This window comes from Bos grunniens, chromosome 11, assembly GCF_055505025.1.
Source record: "Bos grunniens cultivar Pamir isolate PY7600 chromosome 11, Bosgru_T2T1.0, whole genome shotgun sequence".
Classification (NCBI taxonomy): domain Eukaryota; kingdom Metazoa; phylum Chordata; class Mammalia; order Artiodactyla; family Bovidae; genus Bos; species Bos grunniens.
Genome location: NC_141175.1, coordinates 9,909,867 through 9,921,797, shown reverse-complemented (window position 1 = coordinate 9,921,797; position 11,931 = coordinate 9,909,867). Strand labels below are relative to the sequence as shown.

General features: G+C 56.1%; 1 protein-coding gene across 17 annotated transcripts in view; it reads left to right on the top strand.

The window, feature by feature from the left end:
• RALGPS1 (Ral GEF with PH domain and SH3 binding motif 1) overlaps positions 1-11,931 on the top strand; it is a 299,000-nt gene that overhangs the window by 210,434 nt on the left and 76,635 nt on the right. The window lies entirely within an intron of this gene.

Below are 11,931 nucleotides of genomic sequence, written 5' to 3'. Positions count from 1 at the left end.
CACTGTAGATATGCCCTCCTGAACAGCAAGTTCCTCAGGGATAGGGCGTCTCTGTGGATACAGATGTTAAGTATTTCTCTGTAGATCCATGATTCCCTCTTTCTCAGTGAACCCTAAAGTTATCAGAACTAGAGTCCAAAGTGATGAGCCAGCGCTGCTGGTGTGGTGGTGGCGGGGCGCGTGGTATCTCTGCTCTAGCAGGTATGAGGAGGACAGTTGCTGTTGGGTCCTGGGAGGAACGCATGGGGGCAACATCATGGCACCTCGTAATGGAGACGACGACACGACGTGAGCGTTGGCCCAGTGCCGGGCACTGAGCTCAGGGTTACTGTGAATTACCTTGTTTGTATTCACAGCAGCTCTGGGCCGAGGAAAAAACAAGGTGTAGGCAGGTTCGGTGGCCTGCCTGAGGGCGTACCAGGTGAAGTGATGGAGCAGAGACGCAGACCCAGGCACGGGGACTTCTGGTGCCACCAGGAAGGGCCTGAGTCTGGCCTGGCCTCCAGAGGGCAGCCTGAGCTCCGGGCAGCGAGGGCTGTCAGCAGAGGCAGGAGGGGCTGTTTTCACTACAGTGGTGGTGAGGCTGGGGCTCAGGCAGTGCTGAACTGTGAGACTCGAGGCCACAGGTCTCCGCACGAGCCACGGAGCAGAGCAAAGGGCCAGGCCGCCGCCCTCGTAGGGGACGTCCTCTCAGTTATTCCACAAGTCTCTGCAGTGCCAGGTGCTGGGGACACAGCAGTGAACAAGACAGACATAGCCCCTGGCCTTTTGGAGTGCGTCTCTCTTTGAGGAGGCAGACAATGAAGAGATGAGATAATTTCCAGACTGATAAAACCAGTTACTGGAATAGGAAAGATGGGGGTGGGAAGGAGGCTGTTTTAAACAGGGTGCTCAGGGAAGGCTTCCAGGAGGGAGGCTCACGTGAACCAAGGCCCAGAGACCTGAAGGAGGCAGCCACGCAAAGGAATAGCACATGCACAAGCAATGGGATGGGAGTGAACTTGGCCTTCTGAGAAATGAAAGATCAGTGTGGCCCAGCAGAGGGGCTGAGTAGGAGAGGGGAGGGAGGCAGGCGGGCCCCTCCTGTGGGCCAGAGGAGGTCTCGGGGTTGGATGCAGACTGCAGTGGAGGCCTCTGGGGGGTTGCACACAGAAAAATGAGGTGCACTGTTCTGTATTTTCTCATTGTCCCTTCTGGGGCTGGGTGGAGAGTGGTCCAAAGGGGAATAAGAATGGAGCTGAGAGCATGGTTCCATTAGGAGACTGAGAAGCAAGGGGCCTGCCACCAGGGCAGAGTCAAGGAGACAGTGACCAGTGGTTGGACTAGGCTAGGTTTTGGAGGAAGAGCTGACAGAAACCCACATGACTCTGATACGGTAAAGATCAAGCTGCACTGTTTAGCACCCAGAAGATTTACTACGTAAGAGCCATAGAAATAGAGTTCTGGGAATTGAGGTAGTGACCCACACTCATGACCGCCCTATCTAGTTGGGCAGTGCACACCCTGTGCAGCTGTCCCTGGCAGCCCTGACCACAGCCAGCTCTGACAGCTGAGTTGTGTTGGGCACCAGCCTCTGGGAGGGTAGAGAAACAGATACCAACAAGGAGCTAGAGTGAGGAGACCCCAACCTAGACACTGCAGAAATAACTGGGGGAACTTGGGAATGAGGGTGAGGTGCTATGGATATGCTCGTGGGGGTCTAGAAAATATGTCTGAATTGCTGTTAATGTGATCCTGTGTCCCCTCAGACTGACGTGGACTGGAAAAGTCCATTTAGTTACCCCACTCCTTGAACTGGTTTGTTTTCATCCTTGAGGTAGCTCCTGAGATAGATGCTCACGAGGTTACTGTCTAGAGAGACGTGGACAGCTCAGGGTCCTCTTGGGCTTCCTGAAAATTGTTTTCAGCAAAGATTCATGGCTCTGCTGCCCCAAAACCGGAAGGGGAACTTTGTAGCAGGCCCTATCAGGGGGAGGCAAGAAGTTGTGGCTGTGGCCTTTGAAAATCAGGGTGGATTGTTTCTCCCTCTTTTTGGGCTTAAGGCTCCCAGACCTACCCTGATTTCTCTAGCAAATAGGTTTGGGGTGGGTATCCCAGGGGCCCCCACACAGGCCCTGCAGGGAGTAGGGACAGCTGGCGTGGAAGGCTTGCTTCAGCCCCGCTAAGCCTGCAGACCACCTCACTGCCCTCCCTCCTGCCCACCCTGGGCCAGTTCTGCGGCTGAAACCTCGGAAGGCAAGGGGCAGGCTTCACCTGTGCTGGGTATTTTCCAGTTGCCATCTGGATCTTCCCTTCAGCATCCTGCCCTGTGCCCCGAGGCTGACCTGTCTGGATGGCCTCCGTGGGCTCCCTTGCCTTCTCGTTTCCGGTTGGGTTTGGCCAATGGCAGGTACCAGCAGTTGATGAGAGGGTGGGAAGAAAGTGAGGACGGTGTATATGGCCAGCTCCCTCCCTCTGGACCGTGACTGTCGTGATGGCGTGAGGGCAGTCGGCCACGCCTGGTTTGAATTCTATGTCCACCTCTTAGTAACCACGTGCCTTCTGAAAGTTACCTGTCCCCCCTGCATCTCAGTGTCCTCATTTAAAAACTGTGGATGGCAACACCACCTTCCCAAGATGGCTGGTGGGAGTACGTGGATCCATGTGAGTGCAGATACCCTAGCGTGACGCCTGCTACACTGTGGGCACTCAGTAAATACTGGCTCTCCTCCTTCAGTAAGGAGCCCTGTTACCCTGGGTTTCTAACACACTGGGACTTCAGGAGAGCGCTGGTCATTTGGTGTCTCTCCAGATGGCCTCTTTCAGTCTTCCCTCTTTGCTTTGCACGTCCTTCGGTCCCGAACCACTCCCGCAGGGCGTTGCAACCAGCAGTCCTTTTGTCATGAAAGTGCCTCCCTGCCCCTGCCTTGATCCGCAGCCTGCATGTGAAGTCTGCTTAACCAAGGAAGATAATCCTTTTCACCTGGTGGGAAGCAGGCTCGTGGGCAGTGCACATGTGCACACGCAGACGTGACCTGTAACATTTACTGAGGGCTTGTCGATCCCCATGAGATTGGTTCCTTTATTATTACTCAATTTTCAGTTGAGAAATAAGAAACTGAGGCTTAAGGGGTTCCTTGACTTGTCCAGGGTCAGAATGGTTACATGGTGGACTGGTCTTGAACTTGGGCAGTTTGGTGCCAGGAGCCTGGCCTTTCAGACTCTGGTGACCTGCCTCTGTCACAGGGAAGCCTCTGCTCTCCAAGCTCCAAGGACCTAGCCATTTTAGATCATCAGGGTGACCAAAAGCTACCAAGTTATCTGTCGAAACATCCAATGCTTTGAAATTTTTATCCATTCTCAATTAAGCTTTTCACACAGACTTCCCTCAACAGATATACACACACACACCGCCCACTAGCATCTGAAAATCTTGGCTAATCACACTCTGCCTGGTGACTCAGTCATCCTGAATAGCCTGACTTTACTGCCTGTAAGCTCCAAGCAGCTGTGTTTGTTGTTACTTTTCTAGCTCTCCTTTCCATGGCAGCAGTCACCTTCCCTTCCCACCTCCCAACCTTCTCCGGATCTGTTGTTTCTCGCCAGCCGATGTCCCAGAAATCCAATAGGATTATTCCTAAATAAGAGTAGCAGGGCGCTGCCCTGGTCTAAAGAGCTCTCTTGCAAGTGAAGTACATGAGAGTCAGTGCCTGTACTTGATCACAGCAATTGTGGGGGCTCAAAGGCCTTCAGGGCTTACGGGGTCTGTGCACTCACAAAACATCTGCGTCTGCCATGCACTCACAGTGTGCCTGGCATGGTGGGAAGCCTTTCACATGGAGCATTTCACTGAATCCTCAAAAAGAGAACCTCCCAGGAGAGGTTTTATTTACTGTCTTTTGTTTTAAATGATAAACATAGGTCAAACACAGAGGGGTTAGGGAGTCGACCCACTGCCACACAGGATCTGGGCCTGTCTGCCTCCCAAGTCCACAACCGTAACAGGCTTTATGCTCTCAGCCACTCAGCAGCACGAGGATGGGCAAGTTAGGGAAGCTCCAGCCCTCGTTGCTTCCCTTGTAGGATAGCGCTGTTTGTGCCCAGAGTCCCTCGGATGGTTGAGATGTCACATCCTCGACACATACTAGGCAGTCAGGGAGTGCTGGGTCTGTGGTGCACATCATTTCAGCCCCTCCCAGCTCAGAGATTCTCAAGCTTTGGCAACTTCAGAATCATCTGCGAGCTTGTTAGAACAGTTTGCCAGGCCTCACCCCTCACCCCACTCCGAGTTTCTGATTCTGTAGGTCTGGGGTAGGGCCTGAGAGTTTGCATTTCTAAGAAGTTCCCATGTGGACCGCACTGTGGGAACCACTGCTCAGGGTCGACAAGCTTGCCAAGAAGTTGCGTCCAGGTGCCGAGCTGAGACCATCCCCACTTCTGATGGCCATTTCACGTGTGCGGGCCCTGGTACGCGCCACGCCGGGAGAGTGTGGTCTGGCTTTTTGCAACCACTCCTGGGAGCCAGCTCGTGGCTTTGTCACCCTTCCCTTCTCCTCCACCAAAATGACCTGGGAAAATGTAGTGTTTAAGCAGAAAAGTGGTGTCTGAACTGTGAAACAGGGTTCATTCGACCAATTTTATTAATGTTTCTCTGACTTCCAACTGCTTTGCTGGTACAGAATAGGAAATAAAGGTGCATAAAAAAATCATCTTGTAGAAAGTACTCTTTCGTAATAATTTTTATTTATTTATTTTTGACTGCCCTGGGTCTTCATCGCTGCATGGTCTTCTCGCCAGTTGGGGTGAGCGAGGGCTACTCTCTAGATGTCGTGTGTGGGAGGGTGTGGAGCACAGGCTCTAGGGTGTGGGGGCCTTAGTAGTTGCGGCTCCCGAACGCTAGAGCACGGCCTTAATAGTTGTCACGCATGGGCTTAGTTGCTCTGGGGCATGTGGGATCTTCCTGGACCAGGGATCGAACCCATGTTTCCTGCATTGGCAGGTGGATTCTTTACCACTGAACCACCAGGGAAGCCCCCAGAATTAACTTTTATAAATTATCAAACACCCCTCCCCCCTCATTAAAAAAAAAAAACAAACAGCCTTCTGAAGTGTTACTCAGGGCAGATACACTTTCCTTCACACTTGGAACTTTGGGTGTATTTGTTCATTCACTGTTATGATTGGTGTTCTCACTTCCCCCAGCAGGCTCTAAGGGTGGGGCAGTCACCTCGTCACCCCTGGGTCCCCAGTGCTCAGCACACAGCAGTGGGTGCTCAGTTGGCGTTGCTGTTGGGTGGGTAAGTGAAGGGCTTGGTGGCACAGTCGTGGGTGCTGGGGTGAGGGGGACCTGGGTTTATGCCCAAGGCCTGTCCTCCCCGGCCAATGGCCTGGGGTGAGTGCCTTACCTTCTGCGCCTTCATTTCCCCCTTTGTAAACTGGGGATAGTAAAAGCGATACCTAGGTTTCGTTGGGTTGTCGTGAGAATCAGATGACATGAGGCATCCAAAGTGCCTGCCATGTAATAAGTGCTTTAGTTTTTCACCATCATCATCCTACCCGTGTACTTGAGCACCTCATGTCGCCCCTCTGTGCCTCTGTGTCCCCATCTGCAAAGCAGGCATTCCCAGGCACCCATGTCGCAGAGTTCTTGTCACCAGCGAGGACGCACACATGTAAGGTGCTTCCACGTCTGCAGGGCCTGTGGAGCGGGCAGCCTGGCCCCACGAGGAGGACACGGGGCGGCGAGGGTTGGGGGAGACACAGCGCACCCCGAGGGGGAGGCCCGTCCCCCCAACACCCACAGCCCAGGAGAGAGATTAGCAGGGGAGTGTGCCTGGGTGGAGAAACCTCCCCGGGCTCCTGCCACTGGAAACCCCTCTTCCTGGCAGCCCCGGGGCGGCGCGGCTCCGCCTCAGCTGGTTCTGATTACCCTCACGGGCTCCAGAGCGTGCTGCGGTGGCGCCCCCTCCCCTCCGCAGAGCCGGCCCGGCCGGCAGACGTCACCCCGCTTCCCGCTACCTGCCAGGCTGGGCTGCGCGGGGGCGGGTGCACCGACAGGGACAGCAACCCCCACCCCGCCCACTCGCCAGCCTGCTGTGGCCTTTCTTCCTCTGCCAGGCTCCTTATGGGCACCCCCGGGCCCGGCCCTCCTCCCTGGCATTGTCGGAGCAGCTTTCAACACCTCGAAACCCACCCTCCCTGTCCCCTCTACTATGGAACCCAGACCAGCCGGTTTCTATGTGTGCAGATTTGGTAAACAGAATGCTTGAGCCCTGACTTGCTGGAAGGGGCGATTCCCAGCTGACAGCCCAGACGCGCGCAGCCTATTTTCGGCCTCCTCTCCCCTTTTCTCTCCCCCGCCAAGGTCTGTGGTCACTGTGTTCACGTGGGCTCCCTGCCTCCTCCACACCAGCACCCACCATTACGCCCACCATTGCGGGGGGTCAGAGGAGGCAGGAGCGGGTTTCAGGTTCTTTTCCTAGCCTGGGCCCCGCCAGGTCCCCAGCCCCCTGCCGCGCCCCCCTCACCCATCCACCAGGCTGCACCCGCGGATGCCTGGTATCCGCTTAGCAAATGCTCTTGTCCCCGCTCCCCCCTGTGAATGCCGTGATTCAGCACACACAGAGAGGAGCTTCACTTAAGAAAGAAAGCATTCACGGCCGCCCTCCAGCTCCAGCAGGCGCCGGGAGTCAGCTGCTGGCTCCGCCCGCCACCCTCCACACACAGAGGGGTCTCTCCTCCTCCTCCTTTTTTAATGACCCACAGTCTCTTTTTGGTTGCTGGACCAAATGCAGTTTAAATCTGTGTTCAGAGCACCTCGTTAATAAGTAGCAGATTAATAGTCTCCTGGAATCAGGAGAACACCACCCAGTCCATAAAGTGCACACTACAGGCCCACGTGTGCCCGGCGCTGGGCTGGGCTCCTGAGGACACCGAGCCAGCCGCCTTGGGATCCCGTCCGCGCTCAGGACCCCTTCCATGTCTCTCCTTCACTCTGCGTTTTGAGAACTCATGTAAATGATCGTCGCTGCCGTGTGTACTGTGACGTTCGGGTCCCGGGTGAAGCTCTTTATCACCTCAGGGAACCCATGACTCCTTGTCATGAACACGATGACTCTGATCTCCACCGTGTAGATGAGGAAACCGAGCCTCAGAGAGTCAGAAGTCTCGCCCAGGGTCACCGGGGGCCAGGTCTTGTCCCCCCAGAACTGACACAGAGCTCCGTTTCTTTACTGTTGCAACACAGGCTGTCTCTGTGAAACACGCTGCTGGTGTTTGGTGAAAAGAAATGCCTCACCCTCTTGTTAACAAGCTCTACCAGCCCTTCCAACCCGGCCGGCCGGCAGGGAGTAACTATAGGATGTTTGTCGAACAGAACCGAGGTGGTGGTTTCCGGTCCCACCTCCAGTCTCAGCTGCCTCCCCACACCCACCCCGGTGACTCTTGGGGGTGTCCCAGAGGAGGGAGAGTCCTGGATTCGCAGCAAGGGTGGTTTAAGATGAAACGGATGCTTCTGTTCCCCAGAGCCAAACCAGGAGGCTCTGGGTGAGTCCTTTGCGAAAATCAGGTGCCTCCTACAGTGGAGGGACCAGGTACGTGAGAACCCTCAGCCTACCATGGAGCGTAGTAATGCCCCCGGCAGCTGAGAGTAGGGGGCTGCGTCCTTTTCAGCTCCCTTCCCTCTCTGGGGAAGAAGAGAAAGAGGGTGATTGACATACAGCCCCCAAAATCCGGGTCACCCTGAACGTGGAAGCTGGTGCCTGTTTCTGGTGTGATGGTGGTCGTGGTGGTTTAGTTGCTCAGTTGTGTCCGACTCTGCAACTCCATAGATCGTAGCCCTCCAGGCTTCTCTGTCCATGGGATTTCCCAGGCAGGAATACTGGAGTGGGTTGCCGTGCCCTCCTCCAGGGGATCTTCCCGACCAAGGGATTGAACCTGGGTCTCCTGCACTGCAGGTGGTCTCGTGCATTGCAGGTGGATTCTCTATCGACTGAGCCACCAGGGAAGCCATTATTTCTGGTGTAGAGGTTTCTTGAGGGGGCATGTGTGGGATCACCAGGCTCAGAGAACATGGGTGTCTGGGAAGAGATGGGTTCACCTCCCACTCGCATTGGCTCTGGCCCTCCCAGGATGCCAGCAGCCGCCCCAGACGTTACTGTGTCTCCAGGTGAAGGGGGGAGAGGCTGGCAGTTGGGCAGGAGCTGCGGCCACCCAGATGACCACTGCACTAAGCAGTGGGACACTCAGCCTAGAGAAGGGTCGGGACACACGGCCCTTGTGGCAGGGTAAGGATGCCTGGCTTCCTTTCAGCCATGGAGGGGTCAGGCTGGAGAGCCAGATCACCTGCATCAGAGGGACCAGACCAGACCAGCTGTTCCCAACAGTGACAGGTGGACCCCGTGAGTGTATCTCACTATCCCCCGGCAGAGAATGGGCCCAGGGAGGTCTGTCGGAGTCTGAAAGGTGTTGGGGAAGGAGGTTCAAACAAAGAAGATGGCCTCGCGGAAGAGCTGAACCTTCCATTCCATCCCCTCCAGGCCCCCAGGAAGGAGGAGGGAGTGAACAAAGATGAGCTTTGAATTGAGTTTGAATCAAGTCTTCAGATAAACAGAACCCACTCTTAAATCTTGAAATGCAACTATGCTAATAATGGGAAGTGGCTGCAAAGCTATAGAATCTGGCCCAGATTTCATTGAGGGACCAGGTGCCCAGAATTGGAAAGGGCAGTCAACACAGCACAGTCGGGCAGTGGGTGTTGAAGAGAATAAAGCATTTCATGTCTGGACCCCAGTGGACTCCAGTTCTGCAATAACCTAGTAATGATAACCTCAGTCATCCAAGGACCCCAGGTTGGGAGTCACCAGTCTGGCCACCTGAACTTCCCACAGATGCGCAGAAGGGTAGGGGAGGTGCTGTGTCTATACGGGATGAGACCCGCTGGGACTGCCAGCCAGGGGCGCCCTGGCAGCAGAGGTGAGTGGTGAAGAGGGAAGAGAGGGATGCAAACAGGAGGAGGGTCTCTGGAGCGTTACTGAGCTCTGTCCTCTGCCCGGGGCTTTCACAAGCTTCTTCCTCACCCACACCTGAATCTGGTCCAAGCACAGCACGTCAGCCCCCAGCCCGGCGGGGTGGAGGCTCTCACAGGCCAGTCAGAGTTTCTGCCTGTTTGTCTTGTTATGTTTCTCTGAAGCCAGGGACGAGGGATCTCTCTCCCCTGGTTGCAGCATGGTCAGATCCTGACACCACTGCTCCCAGTGGCCTCACCTCTGGCCCATGGAGTGTCTGAATGACTGAGGCCGGGGCCTGAGGCTCAGCAGCACGAGGGGTGGAGAGCGGGTTGTGTGCAGGCCGCAGGCGCCCACTCGGGCCACCGCCCCCAGCGGCACCCATTCTGGGGTGCAGCCCCCTGGTCCTGTGAGCCATTCTGGGATTCTTAAAGTCCTTCCCCCTTTAAAAGCTGGTTTCAGGCGAGTTTTTGTCACTTGCAACTGGGGTCCTGACTTACACATCTCCCCCTCCTCCGCCCCATCACCTTTTTTCATTTAAGAACTAGTTCCTGAGTGCCCGAGGTGAAGCAGAGCAGCCGTGGTCCCCGGCCCTGGGGCTTGGAGCCTGGAGGGGGCAGGCGTCCAGTAATCAGCACGTTGGGCAGATGAGGCGTTAGACTCCACTCTGTCCCTTGCTGTCCAGGTGACCTTAGACGGGTTGTTTAATTCTCTGAGCCCAGGCTGCTCACGGTTTCAGGAAGATGTGATGTAGGGCTGGCCACAGGCCTCGGGAATGTGAAGTCGCTCAGTCGTGTCCAACTCTTTACAGTCCAACCCATAGACTGTAGCCTGCCAGGCTCCTCTGTCCATGGGATTCTCCAGGCAAGAATACTGGAGTGGGTTACCATTTCCTTCTCCAGGGATTCTTCCCAAACCAGGGATCAAACCCAGGTCTCCCTTACTGCAGGCAGGCTCTTTACCATCTGAGCCACCAGGGAAGCCCACGGGAATCCGCCTCCTTTAATCACAAAGGGACTGATTGTTACAGAGGAGCAGCCGGAGGTGGGAGGGGGGCTCTGCAGGGAGTGCAGCGTGAGCCTCAAGCTGCAGAATGAGTGGATTGTGTCCAGGCGGTGGGGACAGTGCTCATGTGCTCATGTCCACAGCCTTATACTCCATGATACGGTGTATGTAGCACACTGGTCTTTGCAGAGTCAAAACCTTCTTAAGTATCAGAGCTAGGAGTTCCAGCCCCTTAGCTCACAGCTGAGGTTGCGGGGCTGCAGGGATGGGGCTGGGCTGCTCGGAAGGGGCAGGGCTGAGACAGGAGCCCAGAACCCCAGGCCAGCAGCTGGGCCAGCGCTTGTGGAGCACCCCGGTCATCCAGCTGCTGGGAGAACTGGGAGCACGTCCCGGGAGCTGGGAGTCCTGATGAGAGAGGGCGGACCGGCACCTGTCATACCAGGCTGGTGCTAGAGGGGAAGCCGGGACCACCCTGGGTGCAGGCTCACCCCGCACAATAGGTGTCTGACAAGCTCACAAATTGCCGCCATCCTCAGGCTGTCAAAGAGGCCCCAGAAAATAGAGCCCTTCGTGCCAGCCATCAGCCCACAGAGCGGCGTGTCCCATGGAGTTCGGCCACTGAGAGATGGAGTCTGGATCCTTCTCAGCTGTGTGACCTCGGGCACCCCTGTCACTCAGTATCCACACCTCTAAAGGGGGCGTAGTGCTGGTAGCCCCCTTAGGGAAGCCCAGTGCTGGACACCCACCAGGCGCTCAGCCAGGAGGACTTGCTAGTTTATTAGTGCAGTAGGGTCACAGTGAGTGGTGGGTAGACAGTACTTTTATCAGCTGTGATTTGTAGCTCAAACCTACTCTGAATTCTTCGTATCTGTTCTGGTGCTGGCAGAGCTGAGCCATTCCCACAGGATGGCTCTGTCTCCCGCTGGCCTTGCCCTGCACCCCAGTTGTCTGTCCTTCCAAGGGATGGAAGGTGACGCTTCCGGGGATGTGTGTTCAGGCCACAGGGCCAGCAGAGCCTTGTCTGGACTCGTCCTGCCTCAGAGAAAGGTCTGGCCAGAAGTGGGGTCACACAGCCCTGCGCTGACACGGTGCAGGGCCTGGTGAGGCAAGCCCACAAGCTGCCCTGTGCCCCCGGGCTCCAGGAGGCTGCGGGTGCAGCCCGGGGCTGGGAGAACTCTATAGACCTGCCCTGCCTGGGTCACTCCGCCGAGGGAGGAAGAAGCTGTGCCTTCTGGGTGGTGGCAGAATTCACCCATCCATGCCACCCAGCCTTCTACCCTGGAGGGGTCCCTACTCGGCGCCATACAAACACTCCTGAGCCCAACCTGACGTGTGCCCAGCTGTGCTGGCCACAGAGGCTCCTCCGGTGGACAAGACTGGGGTAGACCTGCGGGGAGATAGACGCCGAACAGCCATCTGGGTCGTGTGACCCCTCCAGGGCCAGAGCTTAGAGAATGTGCTTTGTGAGTAGCGGCTGGGTCAGCAGAGCGAGGGCGAAGGGGCGGAGGAGCTGAGGCATCCTCAGGGGGGGACCGGGACCATGCAGGCTCAGACCCTAACCCCAAGTCACCGCTCCGTGGGTGCCCGGACCCTCCCCAGACCTTGTCGTCCATGGAACAGCTGCTGTGATGATCCGAGACAATACAGTGTATCCCCACGACCATCTTCACTAATCCTTCTAATACTCTGGCTCAGTTTTCTCTTTAAATCTGCTTTATTCTTCTCTGTGGTATTGAGGGTCTGCTGTGCTACAGCATGCTAAAATAGACACAGATGTCCACGCCTGGACCACTGGTCCCCTCAGTGGAGTGTGTCCACACGTTGGTGAATACCCGTGACACATGTTGATTCCTGGTCTTGAGGCTCGGCAGGTGGTGAGCTCTGAACACAGGTCAGCTTGTAGGCTGTTACCACTGTGGTTGTTGTTCCCATCGTCACGGCA